General features: G+C 40.3%; 1 non-coding gene across 1 annotated transcript; it reads left to right on the top strand.

Annotated features, from left to right (window-relative positions):
• The first annotated feature begins 5317 nt into the window (after positions 1–5317).
• Positions 5318–5379, top strand: LOC116526407. The gene has a single exon (XR_004258144.1). It is a non-coding gene; the product is annotated as a U7 small nuclear RNA (small nuclear RNA).
• Positions 5380–15686: the final 10307 nt, after the last annotated feature.

Below are 15686 nucleotides of genomic sequence, written 5' to 3'. Positions count from 1 at the left end.
GGAACCAAGGGCTCTGACCATAGAATAAAGGAGAGGTCCAAAGCTGTAGGTCAGCCAGTGTGCTTGAGGAAGCTTATTTCTAATGGTTGTACAAAGGAGGTTTAACAGTGTGCCCCAATCTCTTCACAGGGGTTAGGTATCCCTCTTGTACTTCTCCGTCAAGTCCTTTGTCACACTGGATGCAGGGTATTGTGTATTTGTTAGTTTATATCCACCTCTAGACTGTAAGATCTGAAGGGCAAAGGCCGTATATATCTTTATCACCACTGTATTTCCAACATCTAGACCAGTGCTTGTCCTAGAGAGGGTGCTAAATAAATTTTTATTGGAAGAGTGAATGAACAGGATTTTTAAATTTGGAAATTAAGTAAGTGGGAAGCGTGGGAAGCATGGGAAAGAAAACATATATAAACCAAGATAAAATTTATACAAATTTTTACCAGTCATGTATTATTGCTAGAGGTGGGCTGCAAATTTCACTCTGAACTGCCTACTAGTCAAAGCAAAGAAAAAAAAAGGTCAGTGATAACACTTGTAGTGTCTATAGGATTTTAAAAGATAAGTTGCTCAGATGAAATGTAACTATCACTGTGTTGACAAGAGAGGTGTCTCCATGGATCCTAACAGAGAGTTACTGGCTGGGCCACAGGCAACGTCTAACAGGCCATCTTGATAATAGAGAATGCTATGGGGTTATTTTTTACAATGTCCTTCAACATAGGCTAATCACATACTATAAATTTAAAGTAATTCTATGAGAAGGGCGACCAGAGTAAAGTAACCAAGTGCCCAGAATGCTGATGACCTGCCATAAAATTTAGAACATCCAGTACAAGGTGTGTCTGGAGGCACATGAGTATTTTTTTGTTGTTGTTCTTTTCTTTTTTTGAGACGGAATCTTGCTCTGTCACCCAGGCAGGAGTGCAATGGCCTGATCCCAGCTCACTGCAACCTCCACCTCCCAGGTTCAAGCGATTTTCTTGCCTCAGCCTCCTGAATAGCTGGGTTTATAGGCGTGTGCCACCATGCCCAGCTAATTTTTGAATTTTTAGTAGATACAGGGTTTCATCATGTTGGCCAGGCTGGTTTTGAACTCCTGACCTCAAGTGATCCACCCACCTCAGCTTCCCAAAGTGTTAGGATTATAGGCATGAGCTACCGCACTAGGCCACTCATGAGCATTTCTTGTAATATTATCTAAGAGCTCTGTGATCAAGTACATTTGAGAAATACTGCCTACTCAGATTCTTATTTCTTAGATTTTTACATGTACATTGACATAAACTAATGCTTTAAGAAGTTTTTCAGTAAAGAAACTTTGTCTAATCTTGAGTGTTACCAAAACAATTTGATCCTTTTATAATACACTACCTGTTTGCATTTCAGGGAAATTTAAGGATGGCCCTTTAGGAAACAATCTTCTAGGGAAATTATGGGCTGCACATCTACAGGCAACCCTGTGTGAATGTTTTTTCTCACAATAAAGTTCTTGATAAGAGTCTGTTCACAAAGTGTTCCAAGTGACAGTCATTTGGCAAGAACTTGGGGTGCAGATAATCTGTGCTGTCATTTACAAATAGGCCCTTGACAGTTAACTGAATGGCAAGTCATCTGAGGAGATTAACAGCTTCTACTCAATCTTTGTGTCCACACTCTTCCTAGGGAGAGCCCAAGGGAAGCTGAGTATTATGTTAGAAAAGCAGTCATGACTCCATTCTACTTAAACCCAGCGAAACCATCTGAATCAACTCAGTAGAGAACAATCTGAAAATCTAAGCTACTCTGAATTGTAGTAGTAGTATTCTTCTCAAGAACTTCCAAGTACTTCTAGAAGTGCTGAAGAATACGCTGCTATTATTATTGAAAACAACATCTATTGATTATCTTAACCAATGACTATTCTCTATGGGTTTATGTGCCAATAATTTGGGCTGCTCAGTTTTCTGCATTGAAATTTAAGATTTAAATCAATAGATCATAAAAAAATCATACAATGCATTGCCCCTTCTATCTGGGCAGGCATGCTTCAGATGAACAACAGTGGGAAAATACAATTTCTATGAAAAGAGGGAGGAGAAACGAAGATTATGTCCTGGCATATTCCTTTCTTCTAGCTAGCTGAAGACTTCCCTCTATAATGTGCCAGAAAACCATCAGCTAAATGAGGAACACACAGTCCAGGTCATCTGAGCTCTTAAGAAAGACCTAACTTTTATTTTTTTTCCTATTACTAATCTCCTTAAAACTTCTAAAATATTTTCTGTTCTAAGTTACTAGGCTTCACAGAATCAAGAAAGGTAAAGCATCATATAAAAGTATCAGAGAAGTGAGCTAAAACCATTTTACATTTCACTCTGGAGTTCATTATATTTTTGGCAGCAAAATTATCTTCCTAATTATGTTTTACTTATGTTGAAATTAATTTTAATTGGTATTTCCTGTGAGTCGAAAGCAGGAAAGGCTGCCTAAGATTAAAAATTGGCCTTGGATAATCCAAAATTCACACTCCCTCTGGGCGATCTCATGCATGCCCACAATTTCACCTATTTCTGATGCTCTGAGGACTTCCACCTCAACATCTAGTCTCTATCCTGAGCTATGCAGTACATTCGAAGACTGGGCAACTTCACCTATATGTTGACATATGCAATGTGAATTTATAATCTTTCTGGGCATTTCTTACCTCTATTTCCCTCTCTCTATAATCCCAGCCTCAATGATTAGATCCACCTTCCACCCAATTGCCCAAGTCAAAATCTAGAAGCTGCTTTAGACTCCTTATTCCTACTCACCATCTTTCTTGGGACTAAAATGCAAATTCCTTGGCATGACACTAAAGGGCTTTCACAGTCTAGCCCCTTGTTTCCCAATGAAAGCCCTATTGGCAATTGGGGCACAACAGTTATTCTGTTTGCAGGATTGCCCTTCTCATTTCTAGTCCCACCCACTAAATGCCAGCAACAATCCCCATTCACCATCACAACTGGCAAACAAATAAACAAATTTAAAAAGATCATCCACATTTCCTAATGCGACTTGTAATATAGCCTCTAGCTGAGAATCACAAGTCTAGCTTTGCCTACATTTTTCAGCCTCATCTCCCTCTGCAGAGTGCATGCTGTGCTCTCTCAAGCCAAGCCTCTGTGACTTTGCACATGCTGTTTTCTCTGTCCCCATTGTCAGCCCTCTCCTTACTGAGTGTGATGGTTAATTTTATGTGTAAACTTGACTGAGCTAAGAAATGCCCAGAGAGCGTTTAATCATTCTTTCTGGGTGTTATCTATGAGGCTGTCTCTGGAAGATGTTAGTCTCTCTGAGTACAGAGTAGGCTGAGTAAAGAAGATCTACCCTTACCAATGGAGGTGGGCATAACTCAATCTGTTGAGAGCCCAAATAGAACAAAAAGGTGGAAGAGGGGCACATTCTGTCTCTTCTTGGGTTGGGACATACATCTTTTTCTGCTAGTGGATGTCAGAGCTCCTCATTCTCAGGCCTTTGGAGTCAGACTTACACCAGCAGCACCTTCTCCTCCCAATTATCAGGCCTTTGGTCTTGGACTGGGAGTTACACCATCAGATCCCCTGGTTCTCAGGCCTTCAGATTTGGACTAAATTACACCACCAGCTTTCCTGGTTCTCTAGCTGGCAGATGGCAGATTGTGGGACTTTTTGGCCTCCATAATCATGTGAGCCAATTCCCATAATAAACTGGTTTTGTTTCTTTGGAGAATCCTGACTAATACATTGAGCCAACCAAAAGTCTATACCTCAAGATTCAATTCAAACTCTTTTATCCTGGGAAGTCCCCTGCCCACCTCTACCACAGCAACCTCTTGTCCTTATAAACTAGGTGATAATTACTCTAAGTAGCTCCCCTTTGGACTGACCTAGACAGAGCAAGCTTCAAAATACCTGCCATAGGCCAGGTACAGTGGCTTATGCCTGTAATCCCAGCACTTTGGGAGGTCAAGACAGGGGTTGGGGAGATCACTTGAGGTCAGGAGTTCAAGACAAGCTGGCCAACATGGCGAAACCCCATCCCTACTAAAAATACAAAAATTAGCTGGGCGTGAGGGTGAGTGCCTGTAACCCCTGCTACTCAGGAGGCTGAGGCAGGAGAATTGCTTGAACCCAGAAGGTAGAGGCTGCAGTGAGCCGAGATCATGCCATTGCACTGCACACTCCATCCCGGGCAACAGAGAGGGGCTCCATTTCAAAAAACAAAAACAAGCAACACAATACCTGCCATGCCTACATTCCACTTTGGGAGAAACTGACCTCTCTGTAGCTCTGCCCTATGTCGATCAGCCTTTTGTAAATACTGTGACAGCCTCATAGCTGATAGGCCAGGAGTGGTACCTGAAGCAAGGGTGGCCCACCCATAGGCCAATGACCTATGATGTGCCCTAGCTTGAAAAGATGAATTGGGCTTATCAGATTCTTTTGCTCTCTGTCTTGGGAATTTCTGAGAAGAAATACAAATAATATGAATCAATTGTCAGGAGCTGCTCTCACTGAGGAAAGGGCCCTAACTCAGAGTCCATGTGGGCCATGAGAGTGATGGGAGACCAGCAGTGTCACACAGGTAGCATGTAGACTGGACTCCTGTCCTCTATCGCCTCACCACTCCTGGAAACACTGGCAGTAGGACTGGGGGACCCCAAGGAGAAGCACAGAAAGAAAGCAGGGCATCAGGAGAACTGAGCAGCAGAGAGTGAGCCCTATGCATAGGGACAGTGCTTGTCCCTTATCTGCCTCCAAAGACCCTTGGTTCTTTGAATGCACCATGCTTGTCACCAAATGTGACAGGGCTTTATTGCACTGTACTGACCCACAGAGGGAAAAAATAGGCTGAAGGGGAAAGCTGTTTCCTAGTTCTGCTTCCACCAATTTCAATTCCCAGGCCTCAGGCAAGTGTTTCTGAAGCATCTTTTCTGATCTGTAAAATGGAGGTTCTAGATTCTTCTCTGCATGAAGTCCTATTCAGTGATTAATTAACTGTATGACCTTGGACAAGTCATTTGGCCTCTATGAGGCCAGTTTCTGCAATTTTAAACTAAAATCAATAAATTTCACTTCACAAAGAGGGTGCAGTAATCAACTTTGATAATGTATATAGAAAGTGTCTTGTAAATTGATTGTTACTGTAGATATCTATAAGGTTATTATTATTATGACTTCCTTTTCCCAAGCATTGCAAAAATCATAGATGACATTTTTGTTGGTATCTATAGTTATAAATATGTATGTAGTATATTGATTAACATTATTCTAAAATCTTACTCAAGTCTACTGATTTGGTGTTACTTAAATCTTAAACCAGTTATAGCTCTTCTAGAATTTATCTAGCAGGTCTCCTGGATTTTACAGGAAAACCCCACATACCAAGAAACAAACAGACAACAAAAAACCACCTTAAACCATAAACCTACTTTTACACTATTCTGTAACTGAAGAATTATCATTTAAGTTGAGCAATCTCAAACAAGAGATTGTCATACTTCTAAAAATCATTTATCACTTGCTTTTTATTGCAACACTTTGAAATTCTTCTGCAGACTATAAATCAGTGCTCTTTTTCTGCTTACTACCTACTGTTTCAGTTTTACTATTAATAATAGCTTTAAAACCCTTATAATAGCTGTGGAACAATTTTTCTGAAACTGCTTATTACATGATTTCCATTAGTAACAATTGATTTTTTTCCCAATCCTTTTGGACACCTAGAACTCTGAGAGTCCCTGAAGCCTGGGTACTCTTGACCTTTCCCTTTCCCACCATCCAATCAATTATTAAGACCTGTTTTGCCTGTTTTAAAAATATCCCTAAATGAGTGCACTGCTATTAACCTAAGCCCAGACCACCAATACCTCTCACTTGAATGCTTACGGTGGTTCACTGACTGGTTTCGTTTCACTCAGGCTCTCATGAAGGTGCTCTGGATATGTCAGTAACACAGGCAAGGTATGAGTTTCCAATGCTATGAGGCTTTTTTAGACTAGTGAGAGAAAGACAAAAAGGGGTTTCTCAAGAAAATCCCAACTTGCAAATTGTGATGAGTGCTATATAGGAAATAAGCAAAGAGTTGAAATGGAGACTATGGAGAGAGGGCATTGTAATTATGAGGTGGTCATAGAGGGCCTCTCTAAGGAGGTGACTTTCAAGCTAAGACTACAAGAGTAAGAATGAGTCAACCAAGAGAGGTATATGAGCACTGCAGGTAGATGCAAAGGACCCAGGAGGAAAGGAGTGTCTTTGTGACTCTAAGAGAAGCCCCGTGTAGCCAACTTATTCTCTATGGCAATGAGCAGGGTCAGTGCCCCTCCACCCTCCAGCACAGACAGCAAATGTGTGGAAATCAGAGGAAGCATCCCATCTAGGTGAATGAATGCCTTTTCTACATTCATATAATGTGATTATAAATGTGATTAGGCACTTAAAGAGCTTCATGATTTCCCACAACCCTTAAATGTTCAAACGTCTTAATTTAATTTGCAGGAACCTTCACAGTCAGGCCCATACCACTTTCCCACCCTTATCTAAACCCATTCTTCTTCTCACCCTGCAATGACTGCCTTTTGGTTCCTTGAATGCACCATGCTTGTCTGTGTTCAGTACTTGCCTTCTCTGTCCGCTGAATGAACATGCTTCCCCTTGCCCTCGTTGAGGGATCCTTTCTCATCTTTGAAGCCTCAGCTTAAACATCACTTCCTCCAACAATGCCTCTCCATGCACTCTGTGTCTAATTCCAGTCATGCGTTAATTTCAGGTCTCTGGGAAGGAAGTTCATGGTGTCTTATTATGACTGCCCCTGGTGTGGTTAGCATTATATTCATCAACTATTCTTTGGCCGAGGATCCCAAGCTGCCCTATGATCAACTTATTGTTTTTAAAACCCTTTTAGAAGGCATACATGAAGTACACTGTACCTCGCCATTACAATATTCAGAATGACCTCTCTAGGCTCTAATCCAAGTGGTTACAGATGTACCAGAAGAACACCCTCCTTAAGTCAACCCAGGGACAGAGTATGGCTAGAATAGTATAGTTCAAAGGTTACAAGCAGTAGAAGGAAGATAAATGAATCCAGTTTTCTAAGATCACATTCTCAAGCTAAATACAGAAAAAAAGATTCTGACATTCACTTCTGACAGCAACCTTCTATAGATAGAATCCAAAGACTAGGAAGGTGGATTTTAGCTGCTTAAAATCTTGCTACAGTGAAATAATGCTTTATATTAATTTTCTTTCACTAAAATTTGTATGCAACAAGCCCTCTTCTAAAGCAACTGATTATCAGAAATACGGCAGCGTGTTTGTAGGCCCACATCTTTTTTTTTAACTCATTTGGCTTTAGATTAAACCTTGAAATAACATAGAATGTTTATAGTTCTGAGCAGAAATGCCATAAAGTAATGCAAATTAATCACTTATTAGTCAACCAGTACCTCATGCCTGACAGTTTGTTGTATGGCATATGCAGAAAAGACAATGAGAGTATGATGCTGTGTAGCTGCCTTAGGGGACTCACATGAGCTGAGGATCCTGCCTCCCATCACTCTGGTAGGAGGTCACTTCCATGTTAAATTCCAGAGGTGGCTTATGAAAGATTTTCCTACTGAAATGTCAAGCTTCCTACACTGGTTCTAAAGCCATCAATTGTGTGAACCCTATTTATTTTATGTACATCTGACTTGCTGTAAGAAAGAAGTTGAGATGATATAGGTATATGTGTGTAACAAGATCAAAAGTAAAAATAAGTAAGGAAGAAGAGTCAAAGACATAATGGAGGGTAGAAAAGTAGGATGAAGCTGGGAATGAAGCATCAGGTTATTTCCATGTGTTAAGTTTCACTACTATTTGGCAGATTAATTTTTATGTATATGTAATGAAATTTGTTATTATTTCCACATTATATATACCCTTAAAAAAACAAAAACAAAACCAAAACACTTTCCTTTTAGAATTTATCGGCCAGGTGTGGTGGTTCACATCTGCAATCCCAGCACTTTGGATGGGCAAGGTGGGTGGATCATTTGAGATCCAGAGTTTGAGACCAGCTTGGTCACAATGGTGAAACCCTGTCTCTACTAAAAATACAAAAATTAGCCAGGCGTGGTGGTGTGCACCTGTAATCCCAGCTACACAGTAGTCTGAAGCAGAAGAACCACTTCAACCTGGGAGGTGGAGGTTTCAGTGAGCCAAGATTGTGCCACTGCACTCCAGCCTGGGCAACAGAGCAAGACTATATCTCAAAACAAACAAACAAATAGAATTTATCCACATCTTTTTCTCTAATTTTGTTTGTAAGCACCTAAAAGTAGACCCTCACTGATTCTACTATCATTATTTGGTTCACCTAGAGCAAATTTTTTTCCAGATTCTTCTATATTTAAAAATATGGCCAGTGAATGTAATATTGGTAATGTTTTGATAGTACTCTCAATCACCTGAATAGAAGTTCTTGAGATAGAAGTGACATCATGCAAAGGGGTCTAAAGAAGCCAATTCTAAGAACAATGTCCAGCGAGTTGAAGAGAACAGAGACCATGTGTGTATGGGGGTGGAAAGGGCACTAGCTCAGGGGGTGTCTCTGTAGCCCAGGAGCACAGTTGTCCATCTGACACTAACGCAAGTATTTGCTGATTTGGGACTAAACCACAAGATGAAGCTTTCTGGTACATAATAGTAGGCATCAATTTTTCAAGTTAAAAAAATTTGATGTGATCTATTGATCGCTTGCCTCAAGAAATAGGGTGGAAGAAAAAACCGTGGTAGAAAAATCAACATTGAGATTGTGGCTGCTCAGGGTCATCCATTATGCCAAATAAAATGTTTTTATAGGGCCTGAAGTTTGCTAAACATGACTGCTAGTACTCTGTATCCCTGCTAAAATAGAATGTTTATCCAGGCGGGATAAATGACCTCACAAGAAGGTCAATTGCATTAATTAAGAGGGTGCTCCTTTTGCAGGAGTTGGCAGTATTTTGGTAAAAAAAAAAACACCACTATTTTAAAAATAAGCCCCAAGCAGCAAATTTACAGATCCAAGAAAGCAATGACTATATTCCATATATGCAATCAACCTGTGTATAGTCTTGTCACCACACTGAGCATGCAGCTGATTGACACTCAGCAGGGCACAAAAACACAAGTGGAGCCAAAGATACAATGATGAGGGCCTCCAGTGCCTGTATTTGCTTAGACTAGTGATTCTCACCCCTGGTAGGGCATCCTAATCTCCTGGGGAGCTTTTCAAAGATAGGTAATGCAGGGCACTTGCCAAAATCTGAATCTCCAAGGATGGAGCCTAAATGTATCTATGTGTATGTCATCTTTTTATGTCCCACAGAGGACTCTGGCACACTGCTGGAGTTGTGAGCCACTGCCTTAGATGGTGAAGCTAAAATGGTCTCCCAAAAAATTGTGTACACTTGAGCATGTGTGTGCGTGCGCATGCACAACACACACACACACACACACACACACACACACACACACACCCCTGGGATAGCCAAACACGCTTGCCCATTTTTTCTTACAAACAGAAGTGTTTATTCACAAATATTTTGGGAATATTGGGCTCTCAGAATCTTTACATTCTTCAACCACTGTAAGATCAGTCTCCAGGACTTTCTCAACCTGTGCTATTGCAACACAGGATTCCCAAACACCATGACCTTCTTACACAGTTTTCCTGAGAGCAGATGACTGCCTCCCTCACTGCACTGTGGGATAACTGGAAGGACACCCCTTCATTAGCATTCTATCCTCCACCCTGCAGTGTTCTCTGGAATCCACATTCCTTGCTGATCCCTCTTCCAAGAAATAAGAATGGGGGAGGGAAATAGTCTCTGAGGGAAGAATCTGGTCCCAGGAACAAAGTCACAGTGGAGCCACTGAATTCCCTGATGTAATCTCCATTGAATCAAAACACAAAGAGGGAGGTAATTCAATTAGCAAGTGATGCCTTCTCCTAGAATAAACTTCTTGGACTAATTTGGGGAGGGCTCACCAAAGACTGTGGGAGCCCCCCACACTGCAAACAGAGAAAATATTGGAAATGCTTAGGGTCTGCCATCTAACAAGCAGTGGCTGTTCATTTTAATATTATTTCTTGAAAAATGACCAATGTGTTAGGCTCTCTAGGGCACAGAGCTGTGGTCACAAGATAAAGTACACAGATAAGACACGAAGATACGGAAGAGATAAAAATACTCTTCAGGAAAATAGGGGTCTACAGTACAAAGGTTGAAAGCTTTAGGGGAACATTTTACATTCTGGCTTTTAAGTACACTGAAAACACACTTCTTGAAAGAAATGCATCTTGAGAGTACACGCAGCGAGGAGGAAGAAGATTTTATAAGACAGTTTTTGGGAGGAAAGGAAGGTTATTTATTCAAGTCAATATGGTGTTTTGCATGTAATAAAACCAGAGAAATATTTGTTAAATTAAAAGTTATTTCAGTATAGACTGTGGTCATGTCTTCATCCTATAATTTGAAAAAGATCCTCAGAATATTAGAGAGGAAAAGGATCTTGATATTGTCAAACATCTTATCCAGAGCCCCAGTACTTACTGGATTCAGGTGGGATGAGCATCTCACTGAAGGTCTGGGGTCTACCTGCTGAGTCTTCCCCCTGCAGTTGCCCCTGAGCAATCTTGAAGAATCCCAAAGGCTTAGGTGATCATGGTTTGGAAGGCTTCAGTCTAGCCCTTCAGTTTTTACAGATGAGGAAACTAAATTTAAAGAGTGTGGGATAGAGCCAACTGCTCTTTTCAGCATATCAAAGTGAGATCGTGCTAGAGGGACCCCGGCCCATTTCTTTTCCACACCTGTGGATGTTTTGTCCTGGAGTTGTGAAGCAGGAATGCAGTGAAAAGAGTATGGGCTTGGGGATCAGTCAAACCTGGGTTGGAATTGTTGGCACTCACTTATTTGCCTGGTATTCTGGGACAAATTATTTATTTATATTTTATAGCATATATTTTTTCTTTTTAAAAGCTTTTTTGATGTACAGTTGATATACAAAAACTGCATGCATTTAATACATCTTAATGAGTTTGGACAAATGCACATACCTGTGATAGCATCACCACAACCAAACTATTAAACATGTTTATCACTTTGAAAAATGTCCTCTTTTACTTCCGTGTGTGTGGGGGGGGAGGGGAGGTTTGTTTGTTTGCTTGTTTGGTAAGAACACTTAACAGGAGATTTATCCTCTTAACATATTTTAAAGTACACAATCCTGTATTGTTTACTATAGGTACTATGTTATATAACAGATCTCTAGAGCATATTCATCTTGCATAACAGAAACTTTATAATTTAGGCAAGTTATTTAATCTCACTGAGCCTTCACTTTGTTTATCAAGTGGGGATAAAATTTACATTTTAGGTCTCAGCAATGTATAAAAAGTGCCCGATATGTGATTTGGGCTCAGTATGTGTTAGCACCCTCTTTCAGGCAGGCAATTTAATATTTGAATATAGAGACAAGAGAGGTGGAGGTGCTATCATAATGATAGTAATAATAATGATACATAATATTTAACTATGCGCCATGTTCTACCCTTGGCTCTTCACACAGGTTAACTCAGTTAATCTACAGAAAAACCCCATGCAGTAGATACTATTTTTGAATCCCCATTTTACAGAGAATAACTCCAAGACACAGATTGGTGAAACTATTTGCTCAAGGTCACAAAGCTAACAAGTAGGGAAGTTGGAATGCGAATCCCGATGTGACTCTGAATCATACGCTCAATCAACATACCATTTCTGCAAAGGTGCAGGTAGAAGGCAAGAGAGGGCCAAAGTAGGGGGGAAATGGAGATGATGCTAGGTTGGTTTGGGTGACAGGAACACGTAGACTTGGCATTAAAGGCATCTTTGCATGAACAGAGACACCTTCAGAGCAGGGAGTTCAGGGTTCTCAAGCAGAGAAAACTGAGATCTCTCTTTCTCTCTCCAAGTATATATACAGTCATGTGCTTCCTAACAACGGAATGCATACACACTTTTCAGAACTGAAAAATTCCTATCACCTAATGACATCGTAGCCGTTGTAACATTATAGTGAAACGCATTACCGTTTTTCTGTGTTTAGATACACAAATACTTACACCATTGTATTATAACTGCCCACAGTATTCAGTACAGTAATGTGCTCTACAGGTTTACAGCTGAGCAGCAATAGGCTATACCATAGAGCCTAGGTGTGTAGTAAGCCATACCATCTAAGTTTGTGTAAGTACACTCCATGATGTTCGAGTAATGAAGAAATCGCAAAACAATGCATTTTTCAGAACATATCCCTGTTATTAAGCAGTACCTGAAGGGACAGTTTATACATCTCTATCTGTCCATATTTCAACACCTCAAACTATCATATATTGAGCACTTACTGTCTGTCAGTACTTTTATGCATTCCCTTATTTAATCTTCACAACAGAATCTTGTGAGACAGGGCTTCTTTCCAGATCTTAGGAGGTAAAATATCTTGCCCAGTGCCACACACTTAATAAACAGTGATGCTAGTATTTAAAGTAGCCAGTGGGCCTTTAATGCTGTGTGATCCCCAAGTGTTTTTTCCAATCTAGTTATAAAACTACTCCTTCTTTAATTCCAAATTATTTTTATCCACCAGCACTAAAATAGTGTATTGGTGACAGTGGTTATGTAAGTCTTCACTTGCGGCCTCTCAGGCCTCTATTCTAAGGTCATAAATGACGTTTTAATATTTTCCTTTTCTAGGAGAGCCTCTCCTAGTGGGCCACAGTCGCAAACTTCTTTAAACATATGACCTTTGCCCTATTGTCAATCTTTTGTACAGCATCACAGTGGGTCAAATTATCTCCCCTGTCCATAAACAACTGCATTTGTGAAGTAGAAATGACTATTAAAAAGAGTGGTGGGACCCCCTGTTGGGAACTCTAATAGGCTCGGCCAGGGACCAGCTAACATTACTATCACATCCATATGTGTCCTCTTACCAGGGTCAGCCTCATGGAAACAGGCACAATAATAGCTTCAAACAAAAGCCGGGGATGATATCGAACTGACTTTCCCAGGAGAATCCTTTCTCAGAAGGCCACCACATTCTTGATTAGGGGCAGCGAGTCAAAGAGAGGGAATGGATATGAGATTTTTCTTTCATATTCAAAGCTGGTGAAATTAATTCGTATATGTTCTCCCAGGGCTCTTTATTTTTTTAACTGAGGTTTTAGTTTGGACACTCAAAGTGAGGGGCTCATGATCAAACACAAAGCCTGTTCCTTTCACCGTGAAGAGTGCAGCAGAACGTATGTTGCTATTGGTATCTCCTGTCTAAGCAAGACAGGCAAACTAAAAGCTCTGCAAAATCAGCCACATCACCCACCTTCACTCTCATATCTTTGCAATTGCACACTTTTTATTTGACTGATCAGAAGCCAGGTTTACAAAAACTTTTTAAAAGATAAAGCAGGTTATTTGCACCTGGATTAAAAAGATCATTTGTTTTAAGCTTAGGGTACTAATGATGATGGAAAATAGAAACCCCAGTAACAACTTCATTTCAATGGAACACATGAAGCAATTCTGCAAGGGCATTTTCTACGTGGATACAGTTTTCTTTTCTGTTGCAACAAATGTAATTTTATTGTCATGTGTCAAAGTTTATACTCCTGCTGTAAAGCATCTCTTCAACTTTAACAGTGTAAGTGAAATCACCCAAGTGTATGGCCTCACTGGTAATATGGCTTTTAAAATATTTAAGCCCTTCTCCTTTATACCCCTTGTCATTGACTGGTAAATTACTAATTTATTTCCTATTAGAATTTATATAGTTTGCAGCAATTAAGAAGAAAGGGATAATTGCTGACAAACCCAGGGCACTATTTAAATCACTTCCTTGTTGACAACATATTTCTCTTTCCTCAAACTGAATGTCACTGAAATCTGATTTGTACAGAACCCTTGTGGACGAGCCTGCTGCACCTGTCACCTGGGCGCTAGCATTCTGCTAAGGATCAATTTACATAACCTCATTTAATGGTTCATAAATCATACCCATTAAGCCCAGCTAACAGGAACCAAGGGTTCTAATTTATGCTGCCTTTCATAGCAGAAAATTGGGAGGCTGGAGCCTGTGGATAAAGAACCCAGGTCTTGCCTTTGATTGTTGATTGTGATGGTAAATGTATGGATGATGAGAACAGATTTTCACTTTATTGATTTCCTGCCAAAGCACAGCATGCTTTATTGTGAAAGGGCGCCTTTTGGCAGCAATGCGAAAAGTGGCAGTTGTTTAGGAGCCCTTTGCCAAGATGAGGTCTAAGACAATACAGAGTGGTAAATACTAAAATAATATCAAGATGGAATGTGATTCTGTAAAAGAAAAAATAAGAACATCTAACCTTTTGGAAATCAGTGACCTTTTCTCCTCAGTAGCATCCCTCCCCCACAAAAGCATGTGCATCCAAGAATCAGGACAAGATGGTTTTAAGAAATGAGAAAAAAACAATGTTTCTATATCCTGCCCTAAGTCACTTGCTGATGGTGGTTCATGCAAAATAATGCAGATGTCTAGAATCCTTCAGATAATGACATTTCAGCCAGCATGCTCGACTGGGCCAAGTCTGCAGACTCTGCACTCTCTCTGCTGCCATGTACTGCTTTTAGGTTGAAAATCTGGAAGCACCATTTTTCTTTCTATTTCATTTTTCCCCTTTAGGTCAAGATATTGTATCCAACTATATATAGTTCTCTGCAAAATGCAATATATAAAAGGTCATCTTCTCACAAGTGCTTGGGCTGGATTTCAAAATAGCAAAAGTGGTCCTAAGATCATTTTCCAGATGAAAAACATCTCTTAAGTATTGCTGAGGCATATTGATTCCCTTCTCTCATCTCAGTTCTGCCCTATAATGGACAATATATATTCTCACGTTAGCTTGTTCTCAAAATCTTTGTTAAACATGGTGATTTTTTTCCGATAAAATGTAGTGCCTTCTTCCCGCCCCCCAATCCCCATTTCTTTCCGCAATTCAGGCTTTTCTGAAACACTCTGACTTTTATTCCAGGTTGGATGTCACTGAGGATAGTTACTGACATGGATTACCAACACTGTAGACTCTGTCCCACCTCTATCTTTAAATTTTGAACCTGCCCTGTAGAATACTGGTTGGAGCCAGGCAAGACAATGGAAGCAAGCTTGGCAATCACTTCTGCCTGCTTTTCTGAAGTGTCTACTGCTTTGTTACCACTGGTCCTTCTTCATAAGAAAAAAATCAGTGACATCTACATCTTCTCTGCTATTTGAGAGGGTTTATATACAGTTAAACAAACCCTACAGATAGTGTTACAAACAGAATATAAGTAGATATCTGGAGTTTTCGTGTATCCTGAACAACTTACCTCCACTTTTTTGGTAACAGAACCTTTTTTTCCCAGGGGACCTCACTCTATATGATGATGACACTGGCCCTGCTCTCCAGCACCATCCAAAGGGACAGTGATTGGTTCAGAAATGCCCACTGGACATGAACCTGGGAATTGTCCGGAATTGCTATCAGGAAAGACCAGTCTGTTCTCTGAAGTTACTAGCCTGGTAGTGAATAGAGTCTGTCCAACAAGGGTGGGGGACAGTGACAGAGTTTCACCGATGTCGTTTGAGCCTCTGGATTCAATCATATCTAAA

The sequence above is a fragment of the Sapajus apella genome, unplaced genomic scaffold (assembly GCF_009761245.1).
Source record: "Sapajus apella isolate SASKATOON/1434 unplaced genomic scaffold, GSC_monkey_1.0 scaffold50, whole genome shotgun sequence".
NCBI lineage: Eukaryota > Metazoa > Chordata > Mammalia > Primates > Cebidae > Sapajus > Sapajus apella.
Note: the sequence above shows the minus strand (reverse complement) of the source record. Positions and strands in the feature narration are given on the sequence as shown.